Raw genomic sequence first — 13164 nt, 5'->3', positions numbered from 1 at the left:
ATGCACACAAGAAAGTACAGTCCATCCTCTTTCTTTACCTTCTTACGAAATTTCAATCCGATCCCCAGAGAGAAAGTTATGACGATTTTCCCCAGGTCACCTGTTTTGAATGTAATTCAGGAGTCTGCAAAAAGACCAACTTCCTCAGATCATATCTACGCAAATATCGCGCGAAAAGATTTGAAATTTGGACCCAAGATTCAGCGTGATTTCTTCTCAAATGAGTTTTTTTTTGTGACTTCTGAAACGTCACAGAAAAAAAGTTATAGCGAAAATGCCACGATGACCTATTTGGAGCAGCGAAACCCTAGAATCCAAAGCTCTGATACCAAATGTTATGAAACCAGATCACGAAAAGATAGAAAAGATAGATCAACACCTTAGAATTTAGCCTCTTCGAGGGGGTAACCTCCTTTACATTACATAAATGAACAATTCTTGGATGATACAAATGAAAAGACCTCCTTTCTATATAGGAGTCTAAGGGGTCATAACATAATCAGAGCCGACATGAAAATAATAATGTAAGGGCACAATAATAACAATAGTGGGCTTCTATGGGGCACAATAGTAACAATATGGGCACTACATGGGTACATCAATATAATAAGTGGGTTGTACTAATAACAATAAGGGGTTACACTAGTAGTATAGGGGCCTAACATCCTCCATTTTCATATCATTGAATATGAAAATATTATTGCACCCCTTGAAAGGTTTGTAAAGAAGGATTCCTGGTTCGAATGGACTAAGGAGTACTAATCGACACTAGATAGATTAAAGGAAGAATTAGTATCTATGTTGATCCTAGTGTTTTCCAATTGGAGTGAATAGTTTCATGTTCGCGTGGATGAGTCAACAATAAATATAAGAGTTGTACTAGCACAACCACGATAGGATGATATAGACCACCCAATCACGTTTTCGAATAGGAAGCTATCTTTGGTGGGCCATAACTACACCACAGTAGGATTTTAAGGATTGGTGATGGTGTACACTCTATATAAATTTAGGCGTTACTTACTAGGAGAATATTTTAAGTTATATACTTACCATTTTGCATTATGCCACCTTGTTAACAAGCTAGTGTTTTGGGAGAGTATATTTAGGTGGCTAATACTATTCCAAGAGTATGATTTCGAGGTAATTATAAATTCTAGTAGGCTAAATGTAGGTCCAAACCATTTATCAAGGACTTTTGTCACAAATATGTAGGAAGCATGAATGATGGCTTACCAAGTATGCATTATTTCATATGGAAATGGTATACAACCATTTCACTAAAATCATTAATTTACCGAGTACATGGAAAACATGATAGGAGTACATAGTGGCACAACAAAAGTATTTGGTAGTTAAAGCCATAAAATATCATATGATCACAATATTCCTATAAAAGTTATGCACAAACGGAATTTTCGATCGTTGCATATTGGGGCATGAAATACCAATAAATTTGACAAAGGAACGTGAAGGGGTGGCTAGAGGGAACTACGTACGAATAGAAAAAACATAGGATGTTCTATGTGCAGGTTTATGGTGGTCGATAGTCCACTGTGATGGGAAGTGTTATATCCTAGCTATGATGTGCATAAAAGGATTGGAAAATCATCCCAATGTGATGAGATCTCACAACATCTATAGATAAATTCACAGCCATTTGATAAGTTGGATATACATTTTATTGTGTCAATTAATATGCCAACAAAGAGGAATGGAGCATGAATCATTTATATGTGACAAATTATCTGACCCGATGGGCCAAAGGAGTGCATGGCAAGGGTTGCAGTGTGGAGACTGCAACTAGATCTTTATTTTATAATTTTGTCACCTTCTTTAGATGTCCTAAATGATTGATGAGTGAACAACATAATCACTTCCTAAATTGGAATATCGAAAAATTTAAAGAAGAATTCCAAGTACACAATCAGAATATAAGACCATACAACCCACAAGTGAATGACATAGTTGATGCCTTTAACAAGATTGTAGAGAATGCACTAGCATAGTTTTTCCATGTAAATGGGGAATACTAGAACCTAAGGATTTATGTAGTGCTAAGGGGCTATCAGACTATGCCAATAATTATATAGGCCAAACACTATTCCAGTTGGTATATGTGTAAGAAGTAATGGTGCCCATGGAATTCATATTCCCTAGTATCTACATTGTTGCTGCAACAAGGTTGCAGGAACCCGATGCAATCGAGAAATTACTTATAAATTTACCATAACTTGAAGATGATTGATTTATGTACGGTTCCACCAAAATGTGTTGAAGGTGAAGGAAAATGCATGGAATCATTGTTATATCAAGCAAAAAAAATTGAGGTTGGCAATCAAATGTCGATGTATGATAGCAAATATTTTAATAAACTTCGAAAATTCAGATGCATTTGTTGGGTTTTTATATTATTATGTCATAGATTAAAGAGTAGTGCAATTGGAGAAGAAAGATGGGGAACCCCTTGATGGAATTATTAATGGGAGATAGTTTAATTTGTACAAATATAGTTTCCCAACATCCCAAAGTTGACTTGATTATAGAGGGGGAAAAAGATCTCTTTTTGTTGTAACTTTATTTGTGTTTGTGGGTAGGAGCTATGAAGTAGAGAACCTAGAGAATATCATGACCACTAGAAAAAACAAGAAAATTTTGGCAGAGAAGAACTTTCCCATTACATTGAAGGAGTGGTGCATCGAGCACCCAAAATTCCACATAGTTAGGAGAACATGTAGTTGAATAAAATGTGAGATACCAGTAATAACCTAAAAAGTGGATTACATATGGTAGGCAGTGATGCCTACAGGGAGCCAAAGAAATGTAGAAAAATGCACTGGTAAAAGCATGTGCCACTAACCTAGATTGGACATTGTGGAAGTTTCTCCAAAGAGAAATGAAGGTTAATTAACGAAAAATCTATTCCACATCAGTGGCTATGAAAAAAGGGTTGGTAACATGACTTCCATCATGGCTAAAACTACAAACAACCTTCCCACCCAAAAATCCATCATGTGTGATGGTCGGTGAAGTTATGATAGGATAATGGAATAATCACCAAATTTTATTAAAACTAAAATGGTGCACCCAACACTTGAGTAAATATCATTTCTTCCATTTTCATTCTCATTGTCTCATATTTGTGAGATTAGAGCTGTGGTTTGAAGTGAAAAATAGATAAAACTTCAGAGATCAAAGTATAAGTCGCATAGGAATGTTTTAGTTATTAGATACATACACCATGGCCTTATTAGTAGTTCCTAAGAGATAAATGGAAAAGGGCATTGTTTGTGCACCACCCCTATAACCTACTATAAAACCAAAAACATAGTTTCGCAAAGAGTTGATGTACCAACTGTTAATGACTCTAATTTAGTTAAGCTTATCAAGGAAGGCCATATGCTTGACATGGTTCATATGCTACAATAAAATGACTCCTATGTCGTATATCATAGCAAGTTTCTCCAATTATTTTAGGAAAAATACATGACCATCATGTGAACACTAGGAATTCCACAGGTTTGCAAACCATAGCCATGGGCTAGGAGTATAGAAAAATCAGGTTTCTTAAATCTATTGGATATCTCCCATTTTGGCCATAGTAATGAAAGTAAATATTTTTGTTAAATAACTTTTGATCTCTGTACAAAATGGAGTTATGTTAGTCAATGTTCCCATAGAAATTGAATTACATCTAGAATTACCAGTTCTCCTTGGAAATAGAGGATCCAAAACCTCTCTTTGATAAAAAGAATGAGAAAGTTGTTGCTAGGGAGGCAACTAAAAAAATGTGGTTCACTTCAGGGAAAAGGGGGATATTAATCTCCTTGATAAATGATGAGAAGGTACAGTTTGTCGTGGAGTTAATTTCATACAAATTTCTCAAAATATTCGGAAAGGAGAAATTCCACATGAGAGAAATGATTTTAGTAGCGAAATGTGTCATTGGTGTCAAAATGAAATGGCCCACCTTCCTACTAAATCAATTTATGCAATACAATTTTGTGGAACAGGATAGGAATGTAGAATTCAACTATGTGTGGTTGTTGATCCTTATTGCTTTGGAAAAGTAACAAGTCCCTTAGGATACCTATTTACCCCCACCAGACAAGCTAGAATTTGCCACACCATGGTTTAGATCACTCTAGCATACTTATGACAAGAATATCTAGAGGAATAAAAATATGAAATTTTATATATGGAAGTAAGTTATTAATCATGATATTTTGATGGTATAGTGCATTCCAATATAAAACATTGAAGGTTATAAGCCAGTAGAAATGTTCCATGCTACGTCCCATCATAGGAATGTATAGGCATACATAGAACTTGGAAAGTAATGGTTGAAGTGTCATTACAAGCTTGACAAGAATGTCATGTCATCAACAGTAAATGACTGGCCAAAGGAATGGCACAAACCAACCCTTGATGAGAGAACAAATGAATAAATATTTGGAAATGGTGTAGAGATAGAATGCTAAGGACCATGATAGACATGACCATCTTCACCACATGTAGAGGAACTCCTTAAAATATCTCCACAAGAACCTCCATAAGAACATCCCAGTATGCCACAAAGGAACTTTGAGGAAGAGGATGTTGTGTCAGGGGTTAAGGAGAGGTTGTTCCAGGGCAAATAGAATTGCGTAATGAAAATGAGAAACATTCAATGCAATAGGTCTTGAAACACCTTATCTATTAGAAGAGTATGTGGAGAAGTTGGTTGATGATGACCCTAAATATTGCAACAACAACGTGCAACTCCTGAGGTTCTCATATTTAATTGTCATCCCAAGGTTTGTACACACATAAGATGGGATAGCACTATGAGTGCAATATGAACTATCCCTTTTCCTTGTTTATTCTTATGTAGGTTGAAATACTAAAAAAGCTAAATGAAAAGAGACCAAGTCGACTATTGTATGCTATAGGAAAATTGAAATAGTAAGAAATAAATTGTGAAGATGACAATGACAAAAACATAAGATACTTGCAGTGAAAGCGAGCACAATTGCACACTTTTACATTATCTAAAATGAAACAAAAGCACACTTGTACACATCTATGATATCTACAAGGAAATGAAAACCACATTTATGAAATGAAAGACTATAAATTGAAAACCCGACTCACTAGGAAAACCAATTTTCTAAAGAAAACCATTCAAAATTGTCTACTATGTTTGTATACCTCCAAGTTCCATTATCATATTTCTAGTATTGTTTTAATATACCAAAGAAGAAAAATCATGAATTTATTGTAAACCGAAGTTAGAATGAAAGGTGTTTTATGGACTACTGATGAGGCTCATCATAGGTACACTATATGGGTCACAATGCCACTATATAGCTTATTAAATTGTATTTTCTGACATTTATTTATAGATTTTGTTATATTTTTCCTAGTGATAAGAGTAAAAGTGAGTTACTATGTCATATGGCCTAATTTGTGTTAAATGGAGGAAACTTGAGCATTGTTTAGTTGACTTGAGTGGAGGGAATTGGAATAGGAAAGCAAGAGAGAATCTAGGAAGTGGTCTCCCTCCTTAAATCCTCAAATCAGTCGAATATTCTCCCCCTCTATCTCATCAGCTCGTTGTCACTGACAGTCAGGCAAGCCGAGTTCATTGGTAACCAAGCTAGTGTCAGTCAATGAAAAGTTATTCTCGAGTTAGGGAGCCAAGTATCCCTATCTTATAAGGAGATATTGGTAGCTCCAGTTTGTATAAATAAGAAATATAAGGGACTCATTATGATTCGAAGTTTTATTGTAGCCAAGAGGCCATTAAGTTCAAGAACATTTGAATGTTATTGTTATGAGGTATTCGACACTTATGATAATGAGAATTTCTATTTTGATCCAGCACTAAGCTGACTCAGAGGGTTGAAACTCTTGGGTGAGGGCCCAACCTTAGCAGACGGAGTTCCTCTCTTTTGTATTTGTATTCTTAGCTTGTAATTTTGAATAATTGTTGAAGTTTTTTTTTTTTTTTTTTTTTTTTTTTTTTTTTTTTTTTATCTTAGAAATTTGATGAAATTGTTGCTTATCCATGCTTTTATTAGCTTAAAGAGTATATTAGTGTTGCAGTCTAGTGAAGTAAAATATACCAGAAAATCTTGTGACAATGACCCATATCTCATCTCCCTTATGGGATCATGATTAGGGGACACCACTCTCACATCCCAAAACTAGAGTTTGTCTTTTGTTCACTGCATAGATTAAGTTTCATTCTTAGCTAGATAATTGTTTATGATTTCTTGGAAATATTTGCAGTGATTATCTTTTCCATGTTGACATGCAATAATTTGTAAATGAAAGGAGAGACATGTTTTATTGTAGGGATTGTTGATCTGCAAGAAGAGACTCCTCCAACTAACTCCACCTAGGTCTTCTCCACCTTCTATTGATGCATACCAACCATATTCCTAACCTTTGTTTTCTAGCCACCATGAGCAAGTTGTCTTAGAAAAATCTGACCATCTTAGAGTGTTGGGCTTGGCCTTCGGTGACACTCACCTTCCCTACACATTCCAAAACTATCATGCACCTTTCCAACACTTCATCCCACCATTATTTTCCTCTAAAACCTCTTAGCCAACTTCCTGTAGCAGTTTAGGACATCTTGTAGTAGTTGAGGTCATCATGTAGCATCCCGTTTAGTGTTGCAGTCTAGTGAAGTAAAATATACCAGAAAATATTGTCATAGTGACCCCTATCCCATCTCCCTTATGGGATCATGATTAGGGGACACTACCCTCACATCCCAGAAATAGAGTTTAGCTTTTGTTCATTACATAGATTTACTTTCATTCTTAGCTAGATAATTGTTTATGATTTCATAGAAATATTTGCAGTGATTATCTTTCTCCTTACGAGTGTTGTAGCTTAGAAGGTAGCCCATTTCATAGATCTAGTCTTTAACAATAGTTAGATCATATTTTCTAAATTCAACTCATCTTTTCCATGTTGACATGAAATAATTTGTAAATGAAAAGAGAGACAGGTTTTATTGTAGGTATTGTTGATCTACATGAAGGAACTCCTCCAACCAACTCCACCTACATCTTCTCCACCTTTTGTTGATGCATACCATCCCATATTCCTAACCTTTGTTTTGCAGCCACCATAAGCAAGTTGTCATAGGAAAATTCGGGCCTCTTGGAGTGTTGGGCTTGGCTTTTGATGATACTCACCATCCCTACACATTCCACAAATATCATGCACCTTTCCAACACTTCATGCCACCATTATTGTCCTCCAGATCCTGTCATCCAACTTCTTATAGCAGTTTAGGACATCTTATAGCAGTTGAGGACATCCTATAGAAGTTTCCTTTAGCAAACCTGTAGCAGCCCATTTTGACCCTATTTTACCTACAGTGATAGTCTAGCCTAGCTTAGGAGTAGGTTAATCCGTCAGCTTGGACTCCATCACCAAAAGTGGCACCTACACCATTCCTTTCACTCCTTTCCTTCCTGTAACATTAGATATCATTAGCTCTTTTATTTCTAATTTTAACAATTAGAACTTTATCTATTTCGCAAGTGTGAATGAGATAGTTAATGCACACATGTTTGACTTATGAAATGATAGAGAAATCTTCCATTTTAAAGAAACCTGAATAGCTAGGTGATCAAGTACAAGATTAGCATAGTTTCCTTTCTAGAAGTGATTTGTGTCACTTCATAGCATTTACAAGTTAGCAGTTTTCATTTCCTAGTTTTACAATCATTTACATTCTCTGCAATAGAAATAGCTTTACCTTCCACTACGAGTAGTCAGACTCCCTTTAGTTCAATAGAGGAATGGTCTACAACCCTAATGGTCAAGTGCCCCAGTTGAGAAGTGACATGAGTAGAATGATGCATCTATTGTGTATATAACATTGTCACCTCCAAGTTGGTACAAAACCCTGAGTTGATAAAGTAAAGGTGGTAGCCTAAGGAGTTGCAACAGTCTTGTTGTAATACTGAGGCTCATCACTTTTTGGCGTCGTTGTCGAGGAGGTATCTAGGTAGATGAAATTTCTTCTTTTTCCTTCCATTATTCTTTTTCTAGATATATGTTACTCTTGGTTTCCTTTTTGCCTTGCATTTGGTTTTGAAAAAACTATTAAAAGAAAAAATATATTTCTTTCAAGCCTCGTAGGAGTAGAACTAGTTTAGGGAAATTATTTCCTAATACCCTCACCCATCAAAAAGTCAACCTTCCCTCTTCTTTGGTGACTGTCAACTTCCCTCTCTGACTATAGGAGAGTTAGAAGACCCCTTAGGAGAACAACCTGAAATATTTGAAGAGCCTATTGGGGAAGAAGAAGAAGAGACCATTCCACACACTCACATCATGGCTAAAACAAAATGAGGGTGTTTTTCCCATTAGAGGGACTAATGGTGATACCATGATGGAAAATATAAGTCCCTCTGCCCTTTCTCACTTCCATGACTTAAACTCAGCCAACCCTGATACCTTCTTCTTTGAGTTTTTTGTCATCTACAGAACTTATGATTATACCTCTGATGACAAGAAGTTAAAGTTGTTCCCATCCACCCTTAAGGATGCAGCCTTGTTCTAGTTCATGGGTATACCTGATGATAGCATCACTAAATAGGCTCAAATGCAACAATCCTTTAACATCAAGTACAGGGACTATTATAGGTCCAAAGACACCAAAAAGAAAATCTATAGAATGAACCTAGGACCCGATGAATCTCTAGAAGAATATGAGGAAAGGTTCCAACTCAGTTACAAAAATTTCCATATGCATCCTTGATCCTGAATCACTCAAGTTAGTCCTTATTAGAGGAAATGGGGAGGACATACTAGAAATCCTAAACATGCTATTTGGAGGGTACATTTATCATCTACCCTATAATGATATCAAGTCAGTGTTCAGAAACCATTCTAGGGTAGCTAGAAAGAAGGGTAGGGATAGTAAAGCTTTGGCCAGTTCCTCTTCCTCCAACACATCTATCAAGAGTGAAAATGGAAACATGTTGAAGGACTTTAAAAGTGACATTATGCACACCTTTTATCTACAAATGGACACTATGTAGATCAAGAGGAAACAAGAGGAAACTGAGAGATCCTTAGTTGTCTTTTTCCCTAAATGCACTTGGAGGCACCCCATAATGGAATGTCCACTAAATGTTATAGAGGTTTGCTCACTCTGTGAGGAAAACCATTCCATAGATAACTGACCTTCTCTGCCTAGATTTAATGTTGTATACTAAGGGGCTGAAGGTGGGGTTTAACAAATCTGTTATATCAATCAAAGGAGGCCTCAAGGACCTTCTCCATTCTAGCAGGGAATGTAATGTGCATCTTATTCCTATTACAATTCCAATCAGAATTCACCCCTTCCCCCTTGGTGTTCTCTTACTCATCCTTGATTGTCCACACCTTCTCCTTAGCCTTATGCACCTCAGTATCCTTCCCAAATTTGCAATCAACTATTTCATCCATATGCTTCTCCACATCTTGACTGGAATAAGCCATCACAAGGTTGGACTCCTTAATTCAACCAACCTGTTGCTTTACTTCCTCTGCCTCCATATAAACCTATATAATTCATCTTGATCCACCTAAGAAAGCTCAGATGCCTACCCAACCAAATCTAAACCCAAAAAGGAAGCATGCACAATAATTCTATAGTGGGGAGACATCTTACCTTGCCTATGCTATGGAAATTCAAGAAATAAACCTCAGGTATCGAAGAATGCTCCCAGATAACCAACCTCCATCTCCACCTGAGGATCTTGAAGAGGAAAAGGAAGAGAGTGTTCCTAAAGCTAATCCACCTCATTTTCTTAAAATATTGATCCATCCCAGTCAGCACACCCTGGAAGAGACCAAACTTCTAGGAGAATTGAAAAACTTGTGTGTTAAAATCCCACTCCTCCAAGCCATCAAGGATGTCTCCATCTACAACAAACTAATAAAGGAGAAATTCTTCAAACATCCTAGGAGGAGAAAGAAAGACACCCCTACCATTAATTTCAATGGTTAGTTGTCTGACCTAATGCTGGGGAGAGTGATTTTCCCAAAGTATCTAGACCTTGATAGTCTTGTGGTAGTTGTGCACATTGATGGCATCATTATCTCTCACACCTTGATTGATCTTGGGGCTTACATCAATGGGATGAATAAGGAGACCATGCTCAAACTGAACCTCCAAGGATCCTTAAGAAAGACCACGTTCGTATTGCAACTTACAGACAAGTCCACAATAGCTCCTGAGGGAGTTGTTGACGATGTCATGGTCTCTATTGATTCATGGGAGTATCCTCCTGACTTCTTAGTTTTTTAGCCTAAGAAAAAATTAAATGATTATCCTCTCATCCTTGGAAGACCATGGGTAGCCACTGGTGATGCTTACATAAGTTGCAGAGCTGGGAACATGACCATTAAGAATGGACATTTTCCCAAATAGTTGGTCTTGTATCCTCTTGCTCAACCATCCCTAGAGCATGAATTACCCTTATGGTTTGAAGAGGATGAGGAAGATGAGGTATATCATACCACATCCTATCCAATCTGTACCATAGATGCTATTATAGGAGGGTGGTAACTTGATGAAGATTACCTCATTCATCAAATCCTCCAGAACCAGCCTCCCAACACCATGCCTCTTGACGAGATGGTGAAGGAATCTGAAGAAAACCCTTGGACTGATTTATGTCTAGTGTACCCAAGTGTGGAACATGTCAAAATGGTAGAATTTGGTGTTATAAAATTATATATTACAGAGCAATGGAACACATAAAATATATTGCAGAAATATAAACACAGAAAACACATAAAACAAGAGAGACATAAATATATGTGGTTCACTTAATTTGGGCTACCTCCATGAAGAAACAGTCAGTCCTTCCTTTTATACTATCCAAAAAAATGAAGAGATAAAACCTACAACAGATCCACTGTAATTCCCTCTTCTCTCTCACACAATATCCTATCTCTTTCTCACTCAAAATACATATCTACATAGATGCAATACAATTCCCTCATATATAGCAAGAGGTTGCCTTCTATGGAAAAAAACCCTAAATTAAACATAACTTCTACCATCATATATCCACCTAATGAATAGCTAAGCTTGACTACGAAATTACAACATTTTACAAGGCAATTTTACATCTATTTTTAGCTTTGGGGGGAGGGGGGGGGGCTCCCAAAGATCGCAGCCCCCGTGGACCCCCCTTGCGGCGCAAATATTATGGGCAGCAAATTATGAACTTGGATCCAATGTGTTGATACCCCTGAATAAAGAAGCTAACCATGCTCCACACCTAACATTTAGTCCATCTAAGACTTTAAACATCAATCCCTCTCTCTGAGCCAACCAAGAAGAGAAGTTGTGTAACTTGTTGAGAGAATGTGTAGATTCCTTTGCCTCAAGCTATAAGGAAATGAAGGGAGTACATTCTTCGGTGTGTACTCACTACATCTACATCAAGGAATGCTGCAAACTAGTGCACCAACCTTAAAGGAGAACAAATCCAACCCCAAAAGACATAGTCAAAGAAGAATTGCAAAAGTTGTTGGATGCAGGGTTCATTACCCCATCTCAAATAGTGAGTGTGTGTCCCCTCTAGTTTTGGTCCCAAATAAGAATGGAAAGTGGAGGATCTGTGTTGATTACAGAGAGTTGAACAAAGCCACTGAAAAATACCATTTTCCTCTATGTTTCATTGATCAAGTCTTGGATGGTCTTGCAGGGAAGAAGTTATGCTCCTTCTGGGTGGATTCAATGGTTATAATCAAATCCAGATCAGCCTAGAGGACAAAGATAAAACCACCTTCACTTGTCCTTAGGGTACCTTTGCATATAGGGTCCTTCCTTTTGGATTATGTAATGGCCCTGCCACTTTTCAAAGAGCGGTTCTCAACATATTTGTTGAGCTATTCCATGACTCTGTCGAAATATATATGGGTGATTTCACTCCCTATGTGTGTGACTTCTTGGAGGCTCTCTCTAACTTGGGGAAAGTACTAAGGAAGTGCATTGAAATGGACCTATAACTTAGTCTCGAGAAGTGTGGATTCTTGATGAATGTAGGGATTTTTTGAGTCATTCAATGTCCGAGGAAGGAATACAAGTGGACCCAAATAAAATTAGCATCATAAAAAGAGTCCCACCTCCTCGAAAGAAAAGGGATGTTGGGAGTCTCTTGGGCTTAGTTGGCTAGTATAGGAGGTTTATCAAGGACTTTAGCAAAGGATCCTCACCATTCTTTGGACTACTCGCTAAGAACTCTAAATTTTTTTGTCAGATAGTTGCCAAGAGGCACTAGAAATCTTGAAGGACAAGTTGACTACTGCGCCCATAGTTAAAGGACCAAATTGATGACAAGTTGCCTTATGCCATTTACTTCATTAGAAAAAATATGTCTAAGGATGAACTGAATTACACCGTGACTGACAAGTAGCTCCTAGATGTTCTCTATTGCTTGAATAAATTCAAACGCTATATCACTGGTTATCAAACCTTTGTGCATACTGGCCATGTTGTTGTCAAGTACTTAATGAACAAGCCCAATGTGAATGCTAGAATTATTAGATGGTTTCTTTTACTGTAGTAGTTTGATTTAACCATCATTGGTAAGACAACTAAAGAAAATGTAGTTGCATATTTTTTAACTAGACTTGCTTTGACTGTACGTGAAGAAGGGATGGTTGATGATCAATTGCCAGATGAGCATTTATTTAATATTTTAGTTCTCTTTGCATGGTTTTCTAACATATCCAACTACCTAGTTGTAGCACAGTTCCCTCCAAGTTTTCCATCCAAGGAGAGGAGCACGATTGTAAGGAAGAGAACTGCATTCACTTTGATTGGAGGAAATCTCTTCAAACTAGGCCCAAATCAAATCTTGAGGAGGTTTGTCAGGGAGGAGAAAGTATTTGACATCCTCTTAGCCTGTCTTGATGGGCCTTGCAGAGTCACTTTGCTACCAAGAGAACAACTTTCAAGTTAAAAATAGTTACCGACCAAAGGGGAACTATTACCTCCAAATGGGTACTTCAGCCCAAAAACCCCAAAAAAAACATGAAAGAACAACCCAAAAATAAAAAGTGTTGATTATGCATCACCAAATTTTTTTCAGAGTAAATTTTCAATATTTTTTAAAAATAACAGTAAAAAAAAATAAAATCCATTTTGTT

The sequence above is a fragment of the Pinus tabuliformis genome, chromosome 4_2 (assembly GCF_031772625.1).
Source record: "Pinus tabuliformis cultivar Carrire ecotype Pingquan chromosome 4_2, CPIR1, whole genome shotgun sequence".
Classification (NCBI taxonomy): domain Eukaryota; kingdom Viridiplantae; phylum Streptophyta; class Pinopsida; order Pinales; family Pinaceae; genus Pinus; species Pinus tabuliformis.
The sequence above is the reverse complement of the archived record's forward strand: the minus strand, read 5'-3'. Positions refer to the sequence as shown.